The following is a 16,472-nucleotide window of genomic DNA, read 5'->3' as shown; positions in this document are numbered from 1 at the left end:
TTAGTCGGTTAAGCGTCCGACTTTCGCTTGGGTCATGATCTCACGGTTCGTGGGTTCAAGCCCCGCGTCGGGCTCTGTGCTGACTGCCAGCTCAGAGCCTGGAGCCTGTTTCAGTCTGTGACTCCCTCTCTCTCTGACCCTCCCCTGCTCACGCTGTCTCTCTCTCTCTCTCCTAGAAATAAATAAAAAATGTTAAAAAAAATAAAAAAAAATGTAAAAACATTCTCTTTTTTTTAAGTTTGTTTATTTATTTTGAGAGAGAGAAAGCAAGCAGGAGAGGGGCAGAGAGAGAGAGAGAGAGATCATGACCTAAGTGGAAACCAAGAATAGGATGCTTAACTTCTAGGAGTTTACGCAAGGGATACAGAAATGCTGATGCATAGGTGCACATGTACCCCAATGTTCATAGCAGCACTCTCCACAATAGCTAAAACATGGAAAGGGCCTAAGTGTCCATCAACAGATGAATGGATCAAGAAGATGTGGTCTATCTATACCATGGAATACTACATGGCAATGAGAAACAATGAAATCTGGCCATGTGTAGCAACATGGATGGACCTTGAGGGTGTTATGCTGAGCGAAATAAGTCAGGCAGAGAAGGACAGATACCATATGTTTGCACGTATAGGAGGATTAGGAGGAACTTGACGGAGGAACAAGGGGGAGAAGAAGGGGGGAAATGGTGGGGGAAAGGGAGAGAGGCAAACCATGAGAGACTCTTGAATGCTGACAAAAACTGAGGACTGATGGATGTGGGTGGGGAGGGGGGATGGGCGTGGAGGAGGGCACTTGTGGGGATGAGCACTGGGTGTTATGTGGAAACTAATTTGACAATAAACTATTTGAAAAAAAAAAAAAAAAAAAAGAATAGGATGCTTAACTGACTGAGCCACCCAGGCGCCCCTTTTAAAAACATTTCTTAGGGGCGCCTGGATGGTTCATTTGGTTGGGCATCCGACTTCAGCCCAGGTCATAATCCCACGCTTTGTGAGTTTGAGCCCCGCATCAGGCTCTGTGCTGACAGCTCAGAGCCTGGAACCTGCTTTGGATTCTGTCTCTTTCTGTCTCTCTCTGCTCCTCCCCTGCTTGCATTCTGTCTCCCAAAAATAAATAAACATAAATAAGCAAACAAATAAATAAATAATAAATAAATAAATAAATTTCTTAAAACACAAGCGACAAAGAAAAATAGTGTGTTGTACTTCAAAGGTCACTATAAAGAAGGTGAAGAGTCGGCCCACAAAATAGAAGAAAATATTTACAAATTATTAGATCTGATAAAGGTCTAATGTCCAGACTATATAAAGAGGTATTAGAACTCAACAGTCAAAAAACACCTAATTTCAAATGGGCAAAGGATTTAAGCAGATCTTTCTCCAAAGATGTACAAATGGCCAATAAGCAATGAAAAGATGCTCCACATCATTAGTTATTAGAGAAATGGAAATCAAAGCCACAGTGAGGTGCCACTTCACACCATGATGGCTATAATCAAAACGACAGACAATAACAAGTGTTGACAAAGATGTGGAAAAAGTGAAACTGTCATCTATTGCTGGTGGGAATGTAAAATAGCGCAGCTGGGGCACCTGGCTGGCTCAGCTGTAGAGCACGCCTCTCTTGATCTCAAGGTCCTAAATTCAAGCCCAACATTGGGGGTAGAATTTACTTTTAAAAAAATAAATAAGGGGCCCCTGGGTGGCTCAGCTGGTTAAGAGTGACTCTTGGTTTCAGCGCAGGTCATGATCTAAGGGCTGTTAGATTCTCTCCCTCCCTCTCCCTCTGCCCCTTCCAACTTGCTCTCACACTCGCACTCTCTCTCTCTCTCTAACTTAAAAAAAATAAAATAAAATGATACAGCTACTTTGAAAAACAATTTGACAATTCCTCAAAAAAATTACACAGGGGGGCGCCTGGGTGGCTTAGTCGGTTAAGCGTCCGACTTTCGCTTAGGTCATGATCTCGCAGTTCGTGGGTTCGAGCCCCGCGTCGGGCTCTGTGCTGACTGCCAGCTCAGAGCCTGGAGCCTATTTCAGAGTCTGTGTCTCCCTCTCTCTCTGACCCTCCCCTGCTCACGCTGTCTCTCTCTCTCTCTCCTAGAAATAAAATAAAAATATTTTTTAAAAAATTACACAGGGTTACCATATGAGCCAGTAACTCTGCTCCTCGATCTGGCACAGAGAAAGGAAAGCACATGCCCACACAAAAACCTGCACACACCTGTTCCTAGCACCACTACTCTTTGTAGCCCCAAAGTGAAAACAACCCGGATATCCATCAACTGGTGAGTGAATAAATGTGGCATAGCCATACAACAGAATATTATTTAGCCATAAAGAGGAGTTAATATATCAACAGAACTGTTTTTTTTTTATTAAAAAAATTTTTTTTAAATATTTATTTATTTTTGAGAGACAGTGCGAGCGGGAGAGAAGCTGAGAGAGAGGGAGACACAGAATCTGAAGACGCAGAATCTCCAGGCTCCAATCTGTCAGTGCAGAGCCCGACACGGGGCTCAAACTCACAGACCGTGAGATCATGACTTGAGCCAAAGTTGGATGCTTAACTGACTGAACCACCCAGGCGCCCCAAACTGCTGTTTTTTCAAAACCAATGAAGTACTGATTCATGCCACTGAATGTTTGAATTTGGAAAACATCATGCTAAATGAAATAAACCAGACACAAAAGGCTACATACTGTATGATTCTATTTTTGTGAAATGTCTGGAACAGACAAATTCATAGAGAGAGAAAGTAGATTTAGTGGTCGCTGGGGGCTGGGGTGGGGAGGGGAGGAAAGGCGATGATTGCTAATGGGTACGAGGTTTCCTTCTGGGGTGATGAATATATTCTAGAATTAGATAGTGGTGATGGTTACAGACTTTGTGGATATATGGAAAACCACTGAGTTGTACAATTTTAAAAGCTTGAATATTGTGGTATGTGAATTATAGCTCAATTTAAAAAAAGATTTCTTGGTAATGATGGCCAGAACACACATATAGCTTCGCTTCCTCTCTCAAATGACATTTTTTAAAATGTAAACTATAAGGACAAGGAGGACAGAAGAGAAAGCAGAGCAGAATTTTAGAAGCTGGAGAACATGTACACTAGAGGTAACTCCTATAGCAGACCGCAGAGAGCTAAATCCTAAACCTGCAGCTAGGAAAGCTGAGAAGCCACCTATCTGCATGGCAGATGTAAGTCTGCTCAGGAATTGGGATATTAGGCAACTAGGAAGGAGTAAAAGTGGAGCTAAGAAGAGGAGGATTGGTTGGAAGTATGTTCACCAAACAGTTGGATACCCAGTTCCTCTCCTTCCACAGTACCCCCTCGCTCTCTCAGAGAAGACTGGAAGGTTATCCTCTGGCACGCTACAGGACATGGGCCTGTACTAAAGCTAAGAGTGCCAGCCTTCTCCCCACCCCCAGGTCCCTGAACGCTAGAAGGCAGTACATGGGAAGATCTTTCTTTGGGGAATATGACCATCCCAGGAGAAACATTGGGGGTTCCCCAACGAAACAAATAACGTTATAGGGAAGCCCTCAGGGGATAAGCCCTAGTCATGGCTCACAGCTTCTACTTGGTTTTTTAGATAATCAAGGGTTATGGACTATCTGAAAAAAGCCTCTAACATAAAAGAGAATGAACAAAACCAATAACCAAACCCAGAAAAAGCACCATGGAGGAACAAAATGGCCATGAATAACACATAAAATATGATACTATACCCATGAAATGAGAATAGGATGCTATAAAGATATAGGTACCATTAGAAGAAAAACACAGCTTTTGAAGACTAAAAGTACAAGGGCAGATATTAAACAATTGGTAGATGGAAGATAAAGTTCTTTTAGTTACTCAGAAAGACAAATTTCCCACAAAGATAAAAAGAAAAACCAGATAGAAAAGAGAATTAAAGACCAGTTCGGGCGGCCCAAGAGCCAAATATCAGAGTTCCAGAAATGGAGAACAGAGAAAATCAAGGGGAAGAAATCATCAGTGAAATAAGTCAGTACAATTTCCAGAATTCAAGGACATAAATTTCCAAACTGAAAGGGCCCAGGGAGTACCAAGGAAAAGGCATGAAAATAAGTTTTCAAACCAGGGCACATCCTGGCGAGGCTTCAGAAAAATAAAAACCAAGAAAAGATTCTGCAAATTCCAAACTTCCAAAATGGAAAAAACAAAACATATAAAAAAAAAACGGGAATCAATGACTTTGGACTTATTAACAGCAACCCTGGTAACCAGGTTGCAAGATAATGGAGCAATGCCCTCAAAATTCTATGGGAAAATTATTTCCACCCTAGCATCTTCACAGAGCTAAATCATCAAATATGTGAGGGTGTCATGAAGATATTCTCAGACATTCAAGATCTCAAAATCTTTCCTTTTTCAGAAAGCTTCAGGAAGGTATGCTCCACCAAAATGAAGGCGTTCACTAAAAATACGAGAAGACCTGGGACACATAAAACTGAAATTTCACTTGTGAGATGGAATGGGGATCCCCAAGAGGGTAGTGCACAGAAATTCTAGGAATAAAACAAAACATCTACATTAGCTCAGGCCCAAAGGCTCTGAAAGACATCTCAATATGACAAAATTGGTAGATATGTGATATGCCTGATAGATATCGCATATGTACTGAGAGGCAATCTGGATAATTTTTGGAGAGTAAAAGAAAGATTAAATTATGATAATTTCATAGAAAATTAAGTAAATGAAGCAACACTCATACACTGTTTGTGGGAACACAAACTGGTGCAGCCACTCTGGAAAACACTATGGAGGTTCCTAAAAAAGTTAAAAATAGAAGTACCTCATGATCTGGTAGTTGCACTATTGAACATTTACTCAAAAAACGCAAAAACACTAATTCAAAGGGATACATGCACCCCTGTATTTACTGCAGCATTATTTACAATAGCCAAATTATGGAAACAGCCCAAGTGTTCACCAACAGATGAACAGATAAGAAGATGTGGTATATGTGGTATATATACACAATGGAATATTATTCAGTCATAAAAAAAAGAATGAAATCTTTCCACTTGCAACCACATGGATGGAGATAGAGAGTATAATGCTAACCAAAGTAAGTCAGAGAAAGACATATATCATATGATTTCACTTATATGTGGAATTTAAGAAACAAAAGAAAACAAAGGAAAAGAGAGAAAGACAAACCAAAAAACAGAGTCTTAACTACAGAGAACTGATGGTTACCAGAGGGAAGGTGGGTGGAGGGATGGGGGGAGAAGGTGATGGGGAAATTAAAGAGTACACTTCTCACGATGAGACCTGAGTAATGTATGGAAGTGCTGAATCACTATATTGTACACCTGAAACTAATATAACACTGTATGTTAACTGTACTAGAATTAAAATAAAAAACTTAATTAAAAAAAAAAATAAAGAAGGGCTCCTGAGTGGCTCAGTCAGTTGAGCAACCCACTTTTGATTTCGTCTAGGTAATGATCCCAGGGTTGTGATAGCAAGCCCTGAGTCAGGTTCATGCGGTGTGGAGCCTGCTTAAGAGTCTCTCTTTCTCTCCCTCTTCCCCTCCCTGATTAACACACTCCCACCTCTCTAAAAAATAATAATAATAAAATTTAAATTAAAAAATGTAAAAGAAGGCACCTGGGTGGTTCAGTCAGTTGAGCAAACAATTACTGGTTTTGGCTCAGGTCATGATCTCAAGGTTCGTGGGTTTGAACCCCACATGGGTCTCTGTGCTGATGGTATGAAGCCTGCTTGGGATTTTCTCTCTCTCCCTCTCTCTCTGTGCCTCTCCTGCTCACATGCACATACTCTCTCTTACACACAAAATATATAAATAAAAATTTTAATATAAAATAAAATAAATAAAATAAAAAAGAAAGAAGGGGCACCTGAATGGTTCAGTCAGTTAAGCAGCCAACTCTTGGTTTCAGCTCAGATCATGATCTCATGGTCGTGGGATTGAGCCCTGAGTCAGGCTCCATGCTAGACGTGGATTCTCTCTCCCTCTCTCTCTGCCCCTCCCCTGCTCGCATGAGGGAGAGAGGGAGGAAGGGAGGAAAAAAAGGAAAACAAAATTAAGTAAATGAAAAACCAAAACAACTATTAAGTCTTGGGTAAACCAAAGTTATATATGAAATGAATAATAATCCTTGTATACTCTGTAACTAAAATTGAATGTCATATGCATTGTCACAATATGGTAAACATTGAATGCTGATCATAAATAACCAAACATATAATAGTGGTATAAGGGAAGATGAAAGGACAGAAAGAGTGACGTTGAAGGACAGAGGAGGAAAGAGGGCTAAATCCTCATCTTCCACTGTGAAAAACCAATCAGATATGTTTAAAACTGAAAAAACAGGAAGTAAAATCAGAACTTATTTAGAGATACAGAGATAGATACCAATAGAATCAGCTAAAAAAGTTTGAAGTGGTATAAAGAGGAAGGTGAGGAAATGCTATTTTTCACAGTAAGCCTTAGAGAAGCATTTGATTCTTCAAATATGTAAATTTTTTGTAACTTTGATACAAAGTAAAGCTAAATTTAAAAATAATGAAAAAAATAATCAAAGTCAATTGATTCTAAGCCACCCAGGCGCCCCAAAGAAAAATTCTTCTTTACAGAAGAATGCAAGAAAACTAATTTAGAAGAAAAGACAGAATTAGAAAATACCTTTTAATAACCCCCAGTATAAATAGCTGGTTCAGGTAAGGGCCACCAATGGATGCCAAAACCATGAGACGAAAGCTGGAGAAGGACGGGATATCACACACTGTAGTATCATCCCAAAGGTCGTCACTGGGTGCAAAGAGGGAAAGGCACTTTACAGTGGTGCAGTCCTGCTCTCAGCACCAAGTGCTCAAACTGAGTATCACCAACGGTGGGACAGTCTGACATTATGTTTCCTAATGGGATAATAACACTGAGCATCAGCTGGGAAATATCTTTGCTAAAAAATCATTAACCTGAATCTACTTTTGTGGGGTTTTTTTAAGTTTATTTATTTATTTTGAGAAAGAGAGAGAGAGAGAGAGAGAGAATGGGGGAGGGGCTGAGAGAGAGGGAGAGAGAATACCAAGCAGACCCCATGCTATCAGCATGGAGCCTGATGCAGGGCTCAAACCCATGAACCATGAGATCAAGACCTGAGCCAAAACCAAGAGTTGGATGCCTAACCAACAGAGTCACCCAGGCGTCCCTTTAGACCTAGTTTCAGTTTACAGTAATAGAAGGGTAGAAGAACAAGTTAAATGACACAAGGAGGAAAAAGACAAATCCAGGGATAGTCCACAAGACTAAAGATTTAAAAGATTAAAGAAATAAAAAAGAAAAAGAAAAAACAAATGTAGGGGCACCTAGCTGGCTCAATCAGTGGAGCATGCAACTCTTGATCTCGGGGTTGTGAGTTTGAGCCCCATGTTGGGTATAGAGACTACTTAAACATTAAAATCTTTAAAAAAAAAATAAAAGATTTTAAAAATGTAATAACCAGATGCAATTTATACATCTTGACAAGATTCTGGTTTGGAAAAAAAAAAGCTATAAAAGATATTTTTGAGAGGCAGAGGAAATGTGAATCTGGATTGAATATTAGAGGACATTTCAGAATTGTTATTGTTTAACTTAGCAATAAGTTTGATAATGGAATTTTTGGCTATTAAGTGATTATGTTTTTAGGAGCTGAAGGCTGAATGAAAGACTTGGAGGTGACATGAGTTGATGTTTGCAACTTATTTTCAAATGGTTCAGAAAAAAAGATACAGATAGATAATACATAAAACTAACAATAGTTGATTACAGATGATGGGTACAGGAATGATAAACTTTCCTGTATGTTTAAAATTTCGCAAAATAAATGATCGGCGGCAATCGTATTCAAATCCTACACAGGAACTGTGCTGCCTACTAAGAAGAAGCTATATTGCCATCACTGTTACACTGACACTTGTAGGGGCAGTGGGCTCTTGTACAACATGGGCACATAATGTGTGTTGTAATCTTTATTGGACTTTCTCAGTAACTATTCAAAAGTTTTTTGTGGGTTTTTTTTTTTTTTGATAGGAAAAAATTCCATCTCTACCACTTACTCGATGTGTGATTTTAAGCAAATTACTAAACTCCTTTTGCCTCGGTTTCCTCAAATGGGCATACTAATAGAATCTATCTCATTGGGTTGCTGGAAGAACTGAATGAGTCAATATACACATGCCTGACAGAGAGCCTAAGTGTGCAGTAGAATTTAGGTAGCTCAGTGACATGATTTTCCCTGCTAACTTGCTACATCTGAAGGTAGCCCTTCAGGCTAGTCAGTTGAAATGCCTGCTCTCCTTTGGTGCGGACACTCCAGGCTCCGGAGGTGTGTGTTCATGCCAGTTCACTTGGCTGAGCCAGGAGGCAGAGTCTCCCAAGACCTCGGGCCCTTCCTGTTCTCCTCCTCCATCCCCAGGTCCATGATAGGGAGGAGCCGCCCTAGGTAGCGGGCAGACAGTGCATTTCCAGCTCTGTCCACCACCCCACATGGCCTGGCCATTCTTTTGGCAGGAGGTCTCCATGGATTCTGGTATATTTGGGCCATAACACAGAGCCAGAGAAAGGGGCTCTTTGTGGGGAAGGAACAGGTCTCGGCTCCAGTCCCACATATACTATATCTGCCTCAGGCAAGTTACTTCACTTCTTTCATTCACCCATTCAACACTTATTGCACACCTACTTTGTGCCAGGCACTGTCCTAGGTACTTGGGCTACATCAATGAACAAAGCAGACAACCATCTCTGTTCTTATGGAATTTACATTCTAGCAAGAGACAAGCAAGTAAGCTATACTGTTGGTTAGAGAGAAATGAGCAAGCTGGGGAAAAGGGAAGGTATTGCTGGGGCAAGTGGATGGGGGTAGGGTGCAGTAGTTTATAGGGTGTTGGAATGCACCTCACTGGCAAGGCCAGATTTGAGCACAGGCTTGAAGGGAAGGTTGTTAACCAACCCCATGTCTGGGGGAAGAGTGTCCTTGGCAAAAGAAAGCCAGAGAAAAGGCCCCATGGCAGGGATGTGCTCGGCATGGTTGAGGAATGGAAGGAGGCTAGTGTGGCTGGAGTTGAGCCTCCGAGATGTGGAGCAAGTGCACATGAGGTCAGTGATGCATGGGGCCAGGCCCTGTGGCCATCTTCATGACTTTGGCCTTTACTCTGAGTGAAATCAGGAGCCATGGGAAGACTTTGAATAGAGGAGTTCTGTTACCTGATTGTGTGTGTGTGTTTTTAAAGAATTCTTTGTTTTAATGTTTGTTTATTTTTGAGAGAGCAGGCAAACAGGGAAACACAGAATCCAAAGTAGAACCCTGGCTCTGAGCTGTCAGCATAAAGCCCAACATGAGGTGTGAACCCAAGAACCGTGAGATCATGACCTGAGCCAAAGTAGGACATTTAACCAACTGAACCACCCAGGTGCCCCTCTGACTGTATTTTAAAAGGGTGGCTTGGGCTGCTGCATTGAGAATCTCACGGGACTGCTGTGAAGGTCTAAGGAGAGCCTGGATGGAAAACACTTGTAACAAAAGGCCCTGAATACAGTACAGTGCTCTAGGAAAAAGAGACTGGCTGTTCTGCTTCTTCCCATCTTATCCAAGAGATAATCAAGAAAGGAAAGTATTTGATTTGCCCAAGGTCAGATGTTCTACAATCAATCTAATATCTGGAACTCCTGGACTCTTCTCCCAGGTGCCATCTGGCAAGTAGGTTAATAGCCTTTGGACTTGGTCTCAGTGAGTGCATCTGAACAGGACAGACTGAGCCGTCCTCCCCTATGATTCATTCGTCCAACAAACATGTATTAAGCACAAGTTCTCCATATAGGGAGATATAGGGGCATTTGAAGACACCTGGTGAGGGCTGAGCCCCAGTCATTGGTGGAGCAAGAGTCAGATATCAGTCAGAGATCAGGCCACCAGTGGCTGGGGTTAAGCTTAGGGGCCAGGGTTCTGTGGCTGGAATCAGATCACAACATGAGTCTGGAGGCAGAGAGACCAGTCAGGAGACTGTGGAGAAAAGCCAAGCCGGAGAGGCAAGGCCTGGTGGAGCCTGTGGCTGGGAGCATGAGGAAAGGGGATGAAGAGTAAAACGTCAGGAGGAAAGTCCACAGGACTGGGGTGAGACTGCATATGAAGAAAGGGGTGGGACCAAGATGCTGCTTAGGATTCCTACTTGGGTGACAGAGATGATATCATTCACAGAAACAGGAAGTCCTTGGCACATCTGAGGAACAGAAAGAAATGCAATACGTCTGAGCATGGTGAGCAAGGGGGAGTGTGGTTTCAAATGCTGTTGACGAGACAGGCAGGGGCCAGATCATGCAGACCTTGGTCTTGGTGGGTATTATTCTAAAACAAAGGGAAGCTAGCAAAGGGTGTCAGGCAGTAAGGGACTGTGTTTGGTTTATGTTTTAAAATCATGTGCGGCATATACGTTTAAGGGGGGCAGGAGTGGGGAGCCTGGAAACCAGTTAGGAGTGAAGTAGCTTAGGTGAGAGATGGTAGTGTTTTCTGGTGCTGGTGGAGACAGGGAGAAGTGGATGGATTCCATAGCTGTTTTGAAGGGAGAGATGTCAGGTGTGGGAATGAGATCAAAGGCAGCGCCTGGGTTTAGGGCTGTATAATGGATAGAGGCATTCATCAAGATGGGGAAGATGGGAGAGCACATTCTGGAATAGGCAGACTCCAGGGTTTGGTTCTGGCTACATTCTGTGTGACATCCATATGTAGACATCAGGAGGATGGTTGAAACTTAAAAAATGAGTGAACATGGACATTTGTAAATAATCAACTCACAGATGGCATTTAAAGCAATGGGGCTAGGGCTGAGCCCTGGGGACCCTCAACATTTAAGGACTGAAAGGAAGGGCCCTGGCCAGTGTGGCGAAATCATCAGGGAGAAGGGAAACTGGGAGAGGCTGTGCTCATAGACCCCAGTAAGTGGGTGAGGGAGGAGGGTTTACTGTCTCCAATGCTGTTGAGAGAACAAGATAGAGAAGTCCCATGGGCTCGACCACGTGGGGGCCACAGGAGATGGAGACAAGAGCAGGTCAGCAGTGGGTCAGGAGGTGACTGGGAGGGGAGGAAGTGGTGCCAACATGAAGGGGGGGCAGAGAGTTGGGGGTCAGCAGCTGGAAGAGGACTCAGGTCATGGCCTTTGAGCATGTTTGTGGCTGGGAAAGATACAGAGGGAACAGGACAGGGACTTGATAGTCTGAGGAGGGGCCCGGGCTGCCCAGCTCCTGCGCGGGGCATCCCAAGGCACTTCTGCACAAGCTGCCCCTCCAAGAAAAGCTGCTCTGTCGTCTGGCCTCATCCCTTCCACAGCAGTCAAAGCCACTCCCTGACACCACCTTCCTTCTCCTCAGGACTTGGACCTCCTGCCTCAGCATCGCAGCTCATTTCCCCAGGGCTGCCACCACCAGCGCCGTCCACTGGATTTGGGCAAAGTGAAACTTCCTGAAGTCCACCAAGGCCTTTGTTCCTGGCTTTCATTTCCTCTTAGGGTCTCACCTCTTTGACTGACTGTAACTGAGTCCCACATGGTTTCTCACAGTATTGTCACAATAGCCCTGCAAGGCTCCAGGGGATTTAGGAGTTATCCAAGGCTAAGCTGGGCGTGAACACAGGCCTAGGCTGTGTGTGGAGCCCATTCTCCTGACTACTACACCATGCTGCCTCTCCCTTATCTCGGCCAATCTTAGGGAAGGTGACGCCTCCTGTACTCCTATTCCCAATGAATGGATTTGAAAGGCAGATGGGATTCTTCCCCCATCTTTGTTTCATGGGGGCAATTTCTACAATTACTCTCCAGACAAGCTTAGTTCACCAGGCTTCTATCCTACCCAGGAATGACCCTTTCTGAACACTTCCTCACATCCCTGAGAATCTGTTTGCATGCCTCAAGAGACAGAGAGCTTACTACATCCATGGACAGCCTGTTCTAGGCAGCAGGATAGCAAAGCAATCCAAAACACGGACTCCAACACAAGTTGCTTTGGCTGAATCGCAACTAGTATCCTGTGCCTCAGTTTCCTCATTGCAAAATGGTAATGATAGAAGTACCTACTTCCTAGTGTGATTATGAGGATTATGAAGATGCTACACTTAAGTTACTTGGTAAGTACATCATGAATTTGAGTTATGAACATCATCATTTTTCCTGAGGGCGAGCTACAACTCACCTTACTGCAACCTACCAAACAGTAGGTTTGGGAGAAGTAGGATGGGAGAATGACAGCTTAAGGCCTCATCTCCTACCTTCACAGGCCTACTGTTGATTCCCAGGCTTTTGCACTCCCTGGATTTGGAACCCCGTGAGTGGGCTCACGTGACTGCCTATCTACCATCAAGGCAAGATTATGTCATGACGGAGAGCCCAGATTCTGGAGACAGACAGAGCCAAGTTCAAATCCAGACTCTTCTGCTTACTTGCAATGTGTTGTCTTGGCCAAGACACTCAGTGTCCCTGAGCCTCAGATTCTTCATCTGCAAAAATGAGATGATACTACCCTTACTTACTTCATCAGGCGCTGAGGATTAAGATAATGTATATAAAATGGTCAGCACAGTTCCTACCTCAATAAACATTTGCCATGAATATTCCAGGGCTATGCCATCTAATAGAGCAGCCACTAGCTCTCTGTATGTGGCAGTTGAAGCCTTAAACGTGGCTAGTCTGAATTGAGATGTGCTGTTAAGTATACAATACACATTGGATTTCAAAGACTTAGTATAAGAAAAGAATGTAAAATACCTTGATAATTTTTTATATTGCTTATATGTTGAAATAAAAATATTTTGGATATATTGCACTAAATATATAATTGATGTTATTTTTTCTATTCATAGGTCTTCCAGAAAGTTTCAAATTACATGTGGCTCAGTTTTGTGACTTGCATTATAGTTCTTTTGGACAGTACTACTATGGTGGGGCTTTTGTTGTTTTGGGGAGGTGATGGTGGTGGTCGTTGTATTTTTTTTTTTCCTTTTTTGGGGGTGGGAAACAGTATAAGTGGTTTTGAGGTATTTGAATTTTAATGGCTATATCTGTCTCTTATAGATGGTATTTGAGCTGTAAGGGCTCTTTGGAGATTAAGTAGATCCAATCTCCTCTCTAAAGATGGGGGAACTGAGGCCTACCCGTAGGCCCACGGGATATGCCTAGGGCCCGAGAATTAATTATAGCAGAACTCCAAACACCTTCCCCATGCCAGCAAGCAGCCTCAGGTCAGAATAATGCTGCCACCTGGTGGTCACCATAAATGAACACCACAAGTCAGGGCAGCAGGGGCTCCCTCAGGAGCAGGCCTCTGCTGCCATCTCCTTCCCTTGGCAGAGGCTAGAACAGCAGGATCCCCAGCCACCTCCTGGCCAGTCTGACTACACAGAGCCCCAGCTCACCAGGGATATGACGGTGTAGTGATTGAGGGCATATCTGTGGTTACAGACAAGTGAAGGACTAAATCCCAGCTCTGCTCCTTTCTAGCTATGTGGCCCTGCAAAAGCCACCTATCTCTGACCCTTGGTTTCCCCAAGGGGGAACCTTGTTAAATGTTAAATGGGGGGACATGTTAAATGTGGGTAATAACAGTACTTACCTCAGAGTCCACAAATACCTACAAAGCACCACCACTTAGGCTCTGTCCCTGGTACTGGGATATAGCAGGGAACCTAAACAGATAAGCCCATGGTTCTCAGAGTGTGATCTTTAGACCACAGACAGCAGCAGCACCTGAAAACGTGTCAGAAATGCCAATCTTCAGGCCTCCATCCCAGGTTTACTGATTCTGAATCTGATGCATGCTCAAGGTTGAGAACCAGGAGACTTGGACACATAGATGTATGTATCAGGTGGAGTTAAGGGATACGAGTATGCAAACAAATGGTTAAATATCTTGAGAATAATGGCTGGAGGTGGGGGTTAGGTGGGGAACACTAACTGATCTGTGAGGGTCAGGGAGAGCCTAGCTGATAAGGTGACAAGTTCCGGCAGACATCTGAAAGCAATTATCTAGAGGAAAGGCTAAAAGGGTATATGTCTTTTCCCCTTCAGAACATATCCTATATTTATAAGAAGTCCTAGGGATAGAATATAGGTGACTAGAGTTAATTTAAAAGAGAGAGAGACTTCCTGCAAACTGCATACACACATTCTGCTTCTATCTCATTGGCCACAACTTAGTCATATGGACAGACCTAACCACCTACGGAGTCTTTATTCTGATCACCACACATCCAGCTAAAAACTGAGACTGTTTACAATAGAAAATGAAGAAAAAGCACACTGGGGAACAAGGTCTCTGCCATACTAAGAGATTCTGATGTAACTGGCCTTTGGGAGTCTGGTTTATACTTACATGCCTCCAGTGGTGGGGAAATCCCTATCTCATGAAAATTTTATTCCCTCTTTGAGCAGCTCTTTTAGAAAACTCTTTGATAACCCAAGTCTACCTTTCTACAATTCCTACCACCTTAGGAAAAAGCCTGCTTGCTCCCTCTTCTCCAAGACAGGATTTTCCTATTTTAAGTCCCCTATACATCTTCTCTTTGGATCACCTAAGGTCAATGGCTCCCCTGAAGCCAGGTCTCAGGAAGGGATTTCCTGATCCTGCATTAAGAGACTGAAAATGACTTTGACAGTAACCTCATGGATGACAGGGAGCCACATCATCACCCAGGTTCATGAAGATGAAGTGGAAGGCTAGTGCTCTACCTCAGGCAGAACATGAAGGATGCCATGCAGGAACTGCAGTTCCAATCTCATTGGACTTTTGTATTTCTTCAGATTTATTTTGCAGTTCAGTAATTCCTCCTTCTCTTGGCTCTAATCTGCCATTGAACCCATCCACTGAGTATTTAATTTCAATAACTGTATGTATTTCTCTTTGGTTCCTTTTCAAAGACATCTGATTATTTTATATTTTGCCTACTTTTTTCATTACTTCAAGCATTTCATATGTAGTTATTTTTTATTTCATGAGAGTGAACTGGGGAGAGGAGCAGAGGGAAAAGTCTTAAGCAGGTTCCACAATCAATGCAGAGCCTGATGCGAGGATCAATCCCACGACCCCAGGATTATGACCTGAGCCGAAATCAAAAGTAAGAATGCGCGACTAATATGAAGTCTTGGGGATAAATTTGTTTTGTTTGGGGTGCTTATTTTTGTGTGTTGGTATCTTTTTTGAAGTGGAGGGAGGAGTCATATTTGGTTGAACCTAATCTGTGAGAAACCATTGCGCCTCAATTGTGGTTTTCCAGAGGACCAGCTTTTGCTTTTTATCAAGAGCCTGGACACAGTCCTACTTAGGACTGTATTAGTCCAGAAATCTGAGAATTTCTGGCTTATTGTGAATGTCAAGCTCCCTCACCTTGGGGCTGAGGACAGGGAAAGGGGCAGAGCCTAAAACTTCCTGGCACTGACTTGGTGTTTGCATTAAGGGCTACCCCAACTTTCTTTGCTTATAGCCATTCCCTAGTCCATTTCATCTTGATGAACTTTTCTCTCATTTCTTGAATGCCCCTAGGGATTTCTTTTTAAAAGTTTAAATTTTCTTTTTAAGTAGGTTCCAAACTCAATACGGAGCCCAACATGAGATCCAAGCCTGAGCTGACATCGAGAGTTGGCCACTTAACTGAGCCACCCAGGTGCCCCTCCTTTATTTCTTGGAAGCCCAGGGACGCATGTTTGTTTTAAGGTATAGAGGATCTAAAAAGGCTCTTTTAAACTATCTAGTTTACAGAATCAATCTAGTCTGCAGTAGAGGGAAGCCCATACACCTATTCTTTCAGTGATTGATTAAACAAGTCATTATTGAGCCCATACTTTTCCAAAGACTGGGGCAGAGGGCTGGGGTAGACAACACTGAACAAGACACACTTGGCCTTCTCAGATTAGTGGAGGAAACAGGCTAGAATACAGGGGGACGGCAGTGGCACGTGGGAAGTGGGGGTACTGTGGGAATTAAGTGGAGTACCTTGAGGGGCATTCAGGAAGGTAATTTTTGAGAGAGGGATGAAGAAGATTCCAACAGACAAGCAGAAGATAGTGAGGTGAAGTGGGGGAGAGGAGATGCGAGCAGGAGACCAAAGGCACAGAGAATTGGAACAACGAAAGAAAAGTATAGGTTTGGCCGGCAGGGCCAGATAACAAAGCATGTGGTCAAGGGCTGGGCAGGATTGTTTAGTAGACTTGCAGGAGCTCAGGTCAGAGAAAGGTGCCAGGAGGGCAGCAGGGACCATTTCTAGGCCCCTGGTTGAGGTTGCAGCTGCAGCCCGTGGCATCGGGTTCACCTGCCAAGGCTGGGCTCCCGTGGTTCGTGGTCTCAGGTGGGCAACAGCTCATCCAGTCCTGCCCGGCATGCCTGTGGCCGACAGGCTGCTGCTCCAACCCAAGCTGTGCAAGCTGGCTCTCCTTGCAAACAAAACCCTGAAAG

The sequence above is a fragment of the Hyaena hyaena genome, unplaced genomic scaffold (assembly GCF_003009895.1).
Source record: "Hyaena hyaena isolate Hyena2069 unplaced genomic scaffold, ASM300989v1 scaffold_157, whole genome shotgun sequence".
In the NCBI taxonomy this organism is placed as follows: Eukaryota; Metazoa; Chordata; class Mammalia; order Carnivora; family Hyaenidae; genus Hyaena; species Hyaena hyaena.
This window is presented reverse-complemented; position numbering follows the sequence as displayed.